We start from the raw sequence: 6,201 nt of genomic DNA on the forward strand, positions 1-6,201 counted from the left end.
TGCTGCTTTCTCATGTGGAAGTCTGTTTAATGTGAAAACAAGGTGATATCTAATTAGCACACAGGTAAGGAATTAATAAAATCTTTATTTAAGGGTGAAGATGTTTCTCACAAAATCGTTGCCCCAATGCATCATTGAAATTCAAGCTGGAAAGATGATTTTAATATATCACTTGTACATTTTGTATTGCTCTTCTGGTGACAATGTAGTTTGTTTTTGTCAATTACCATTTTAATAATAGGGTAAAGAAAATGAAGTGGATTTCTGAAAGAAAACAATACTGTCAATATACTATTAAAACAAATTAAAATGGTAAAAGTTATTGTACTTTAAGTAAAAATAAAAGAGCCAAAATATCAATCCCAGTTTTGGATTACTTTAATTAACAAAAAAAAATGCATATAGCAGAGGATAGTTTCAATCTGCCTACCTCTGGCTTATGGGCCCAGCATGCTTCCATTGCAGTACTCTGCTGCACATGTAAGTGCAAGAGATCCTGAAGCACTCACTCATCATGGGAAAGTACCAATGTGTTTCTTCGTTGGTTGATGGAAGAAACATCTTACAAAAACTCTCCAGATTATTGACTTTTTAAAGTTTTTCTAGGAAACGTTTTAGATGAATGCTTATTAGCCTTTGTCAGTATGAACTTTTGCAAAGTGTCTCTGTGGCGCAATCAGTTAGTATGTACGGCTATTAACCAAAAGGTTGGTGGTTCAATCCCACCCAGGGACCTAATTGACCTTGTTATCAGATTTTGGTGATCTTTAAGTAGGCAAGTCAAATTTCATACCCCCTGTTATGGTGTAGGGTACCTTGCCTTCTCTGATGTAATCAGAGTTAGATTTGATTCAGTGATTTTATAAAAACATCTAGGAAGCACAATTTAGCAGTGGGTTGCAGAGAAAAAGAAATATGCTGGCAAAAAAAATCAAATTGCGTGATTAAACAGCTCTTCATTTTCTGGCTTTATTTTTATGCTAACAAATTTGTTCTCTGAAAATTGTCCACAAAGCCAAGTCTCTGATTAACACCTTTGTAGGGATGGTCTTTCACCTATTACTAAATGAAACTTGCTTCATTGGAAAGGCAGTAAGATGCATCCTCATTTCAATGTCTACTGAAATAATACAGGTTGACACCAGGAAACATTAACGCCACTGCATCCTTGCTGCTTTCTCATGTGGAAGTCTGTTTAATATGAAAACAAGGTGATATCTAATTAGCACACAGGTAAGGAATTAAGAAAATCTTTATTTAAGGGTGAAGATGTTTCTCACAAAATCGTTGCCCCAATGCATCATTGTAATTCAAGCTGGAAAGATGATTTTAATATATCACTTGTACATTTTGAATTGCTCTTCTGGTGACAATGTAGTTTGTTTTTGTCAATTACCATTTAAAAAATAGGGTAAAGAAAATTAAGTGGATTTTTGAAAGAAAACAATACTGTCAATATACTATTAAAACAAATTAAAATGGTAAAAGTTATTGTACTTTAAGTAAAAATAAAAGAGCCAAAATATCAATCCCAGTTTTGGATTACTTTAATTAACAAACAATAAAATGCATATAGCAGAGGATAGTTTCAATCTGCCTACCTCTGGGTTATGGGCCCAGCATGCTTCCATTGCTGTACTCTGCTGCACATGTAAGTGCAAGAGATCCTGAAGCACTCACTCAACATGGGAAAGTACCAATGTGTTTCTTCGTTGGTTGATGGAAGAAACATCTTACAAAAACTCTCCAGATTATTGACTTTTTAAAGTTTTTTTAGGAAACGTTTTAGATGAATGCTTATTAGCCCTTGTCAGTATATACTTTCACAATGTGTCTCTGTGGCGCAATCAGTTAGTGTTTACGGCTATTAACCAAAAGGTTGGTGGTTCAATCCCACCCAGGGACGTAATTGACCTTGTTATCAGATTTTGGTGATCTTTAAGTAGACAAGTCAAAATTTCAAACCCCCTGTTATGGTGTAGGGTACCTGGCCTTCTCTGATGTAATCAGAGTTAGATTTGATTCAGTGATTTTATAAAAACAGCTAGGAAGCACAATTTAGCAGTGGGTTGCAGAGAAAAAGAAATATGCTGGCAAAAAAATCCATTTGAGTGATTAAACAGCTCTTCATTTTCTGGCTTTATTTTTATGTTAACAAATTTGTTCTCTGAAAAGGGTCCACAAAGCCAAGTCTCTGATTAACACCTTTGTAGGGATGGTTTTTCACCTATTACTAAATTAAACTTGCTTCATTGGAAAGGCAGCAAGATGCATCCTCATTTCAATGTCTACTGAAATAATACAGGTTGACACCAGGAAACATTAACGCCACTGCATCCTTGCTGCTTTCTCATGTGGAAGTCTGTTTAATGTGAAAACAAGGTGATATCTAATTAGCACACAGGTAAGGAATTAAGAAAATCTTTATTTAAGGGTGAAGATGTTTCTCACAAAATCGTTGCCCCAATGCATCATTGAAATTCAAGCTGGAAAGATGATTTTAATATATCACTTGTACATTTTGTATTGCTCTTCTGGTGACAATGTAGTTTGTTTTTGTCAATTACCATTTTAATAATAGGGTAAAGAAAATGAAGTGGATTTCTGAAAGAAAACAATACTGTCAATATACTATTAAAACAAATTAAAATTGTAAAAGTTATTGTACTTTAAGTAAAAATAAAAGAGCCAAAATATCAATCCCAGTTTTGGATTACTTTAATTAACAAAAAAAATGCATATAGCAGAGGATAGTTTCAATCTGCCTACCTCTGGGTTATGGGCCCAGCATGCTTCCATTGCAGTACTCTGCTGCACATGTAAGAGATCCTGAAGCACTCACTCATCATGGGAAAGTACCAATGTGTTTCTTCGTTGGTTGATGGAAGAAACATCTTACAAAAACTCTCCAGATTATTGACTTTTTAAAGTTTTTCTAGGAAACGTTTTAGATGAATGCTTATTAGCCTTTGTCAGTATGAACTTTTGCAAAGTGTCTCTGTGGCGCAATCAGTTAGTATGTACGGCTATTAACCAAAACGTTGGTGGTTCAATCCCACCCAGTGACCTAATTGACCTTGTTATCAGATTTTGGTGATCTTTAAGTAGACAAGTCAAATTTCATACCCCCTGTTATGGTGTAGGGTACCTGGCCTTCTCTGATGTAATCAGAGTTAGATTTGATTCAGTGATTTTATAAAAACATCTAGGAAGCACAATTTAGCAGTGGGTTGCAGAGAAAAAGAAATATGCTGGCAAAAAAAATCAAATTGCGTGATTAAACAGCTCTTCATTTTCTGGCTTTATTTTTATGCTAACAAATTTGTTCTCTGAAAAGTGTCCACAAAGCCAAGTCTCTGATTAACACCTTTGTAGGGATGGTTTTTCACCTATTACTAAATTAAACTTGCTTCATTGGAAAGGCAGCAAGATGCATCCTCATTTCAATGTCTACTGAAATAATACAGGTTGACACCAGGAAACATTAACGCCACTGCATCCTTGCTGCTTTCTCATGTGGAAGTCTGTTTAATGTGAAAACAAGGTGATATCTAATTAGCACACAGGTAAGAAATTACGAAAATCTTTATTTAAGGGTGAAGATGTTTCTCACAAAATCGTTGCCCCAATGCATCATTGAAATTCAAGCTGGAAAGATGATTTTAATATATCACTTGTACATTTTGTATTGCTCTTCTGGTGACAATGTAGTTTGTTTTTGTCAATTACCATTTTAATAATAGGGTAAAGAAAATGAAGTGGATTTTTGAAAGAAAACAATACTGTCAATATACTATTAAAACAAAATAAATGGTAAAAGTTATTGTACTTTAAGAAAAATAAAAGAGACAAAATATCACTCCCAGTTTTGGATTACTTTAATTAACAAAAAAAAATGCATATAGCAGAGGATAGTTTCAATCTGCCTACCTCTGGGTTATGGGCCCAGCATGCTTCCATTGCTGTACTCTGCTGCACATGTAAGTGCAAGAGATCCTGAAGCACTCACTCATCATGGGAAAGTACCAATGTGTTTCTTCGTTGGTTGATGGAAGAAACATCTTACAAAAACTCTCCAGATTATTGACTTTTTAAAGTTTTTCTAGGAAACGTTTTAGATGAATGCTTATTAGCCCTTGTCAGTATATACTTTCACAATGTGTCTCTGTGGCGCAATCAGTTAGTGTGTACGGCTATTAACCAAAAGGTTGGTGGTTCAATCCCACCCAGGTACGTAATTGACCTTGTTATCAGATTTTGGTGATCTTTAAGTAGACAAGTCAAAATTTCAAACCCCCTGTTATGGTGTAGGGTACCTGGCCTTCTCTGATGTAATCAGAGTTAGATTTGATTCAGTGATTTTATAAAAACAGCTAGGAAGCACAATTTAGCAGTGGGTTGCAGAGAAAAAGAAATATGCTGGCAAAAAAATCCATTTGAGTGATTAAACAGCTCTTCATTTTCTGGCTTTATTTTTATGCTAACAAATTTGTTCTCTGAAAAGTGTCCACAAAGCCAAGTCTCTGATTAACACCTTTGTAGGGATGGTTTTTCACCTATTACTAAATTAAACTTGCTTCATTGGAAAGGCAGCAAGATGCATCTTCATTTCAATGTCTACTGAAATAATACAGGTTGACACCAGGAAACATTAACGCCACTGCATCCTTGCTGCTTTCTCATGTGGAAGTCTGTTTAATGTGAAAACAAGGTGATATCTAATTAGCACACAGGTAAGGAATTAAGAAAATCTTTATTTAAGGGTGAAGATGTTTCTCACAAAATCGTTGCCCCAATGCATCATTGAAATTCAAGCTGGAAAGATGATTTTAATATATCACTTGTACATTTTGTATTGTGGTGACAATGTAGTTTGTTTTTGTCAATTACCATTTTAATAATAGGGTAAAGAAAATGAAGTGGATTTTTGAAAGAAAACAATACTGTCAATATACTATTAAAACAAAATAAATGGTAAAAGTTATTGTACTTTAAGTAAAAATAAAAGAGCCAAAATATCAATCCCAGTTTTGGATTACTTTAATTAACAAAAAAAAATGCATATAGCAGAGGATAGTTTCAATCTGCCTACCTCTGGCTTATGGGCCCAGCATGCTTCCATTGCAGTACTCTGCTGCACATGTAAGTGCAAGAGATCCTGAAGCACTCACTCATCATGGGAAAGTACCAATGTGTTTCTTCGTTGGTTGATGGAAGAAACATCTTACAAAAACTCTCCAGATTATTGACTTTTTAAAGTTTTTCTAGGAAACGTTTTAGATGAATGCTTATTAGCCTTTGTCAGTATGAACTTTTGCAAAGTATCTCTGTGGCGCAATCAGTTAGTATGTATGGCTATTAACCAAAAGGTTGGTGGTTCAATCCCACCCAGGGACGTAATTGACCTTGTTATCAGATTTTGGTGATCTTTAAGTAGACAAGTCAAATTTCATACCCCCTGTTATGGTGTAGGGTACCTGGCCTTCTCTGATGTAATCAGAGTTAGATTTGATTCAGTGATTTTATAAAAACATCTAGGAAGCACAATTTAGCAGTGGGTTGCAGAGAAAAAGAAATATGCTGGCAAAAAAATCAAATTGTGTGATTAAACAGCTCTTCATTTTCTGGCTTTATTTTTATGCTAACAAATTTGTTCTCTGAAAAGTGTCCACAAAGCCAAGTCTCTGATTAACACCTTTGTAGGGATGGTTTTTCACCTATTACTAAATTAAACTTGCTTCATTGGAAAGGCAGCAAGATGCATCCTCATTTCAATGTCTACTGCAATAATACAGGTTGACACCAGGAAACATTAACGCCACTGCATCCTTGCTGCTTTCTCATGTGGAAGTCTGTTTAATATGAAAACAAGGTGATATCTAATTAGCACACAGGTAAGGAATTAAGAAAATCTTTATTTAAGGGTGAAGATGTTTCTCACAAAATCGTTGCCCCAATGCATCATTGAAATTCAAGCTGGAAAGATGATTTTAATATATCACTTGTACATTTTGAATTGCTCTTCTGGTGACAATGTAGTTTGTTTTTGTCAATTACCATTTAAATAATAGGGTAAAGAAAATTAAGTGGATTTTTGAAAGAAAACAATACTGTCAATATACTATTAAAACAAATTAAAATGGTAAAAGTTATTGTACTTTAAGTAAAAATAAAAGAGCCAAAATATCAATCCCAGTTTTG

Source organism: Pseudophryne corroboree, unplaced genomic scaffold, assembly GCF_028390025.1.
Source record: "Pseudophryne corroboree isolate aPseCor3 unplaced genomic scaffold, aPseCor3.hap2 scaffold_138, whole genome shotgun sequence".
In the NCBI taxonomy this organism is placed as follows: domain Eukaryota; kingdom Metazoa; phylum Chordata; class Amphibia; order Anura; family Myobatrachidae; genus Pseudophryne; species Pseudophryne corroboree.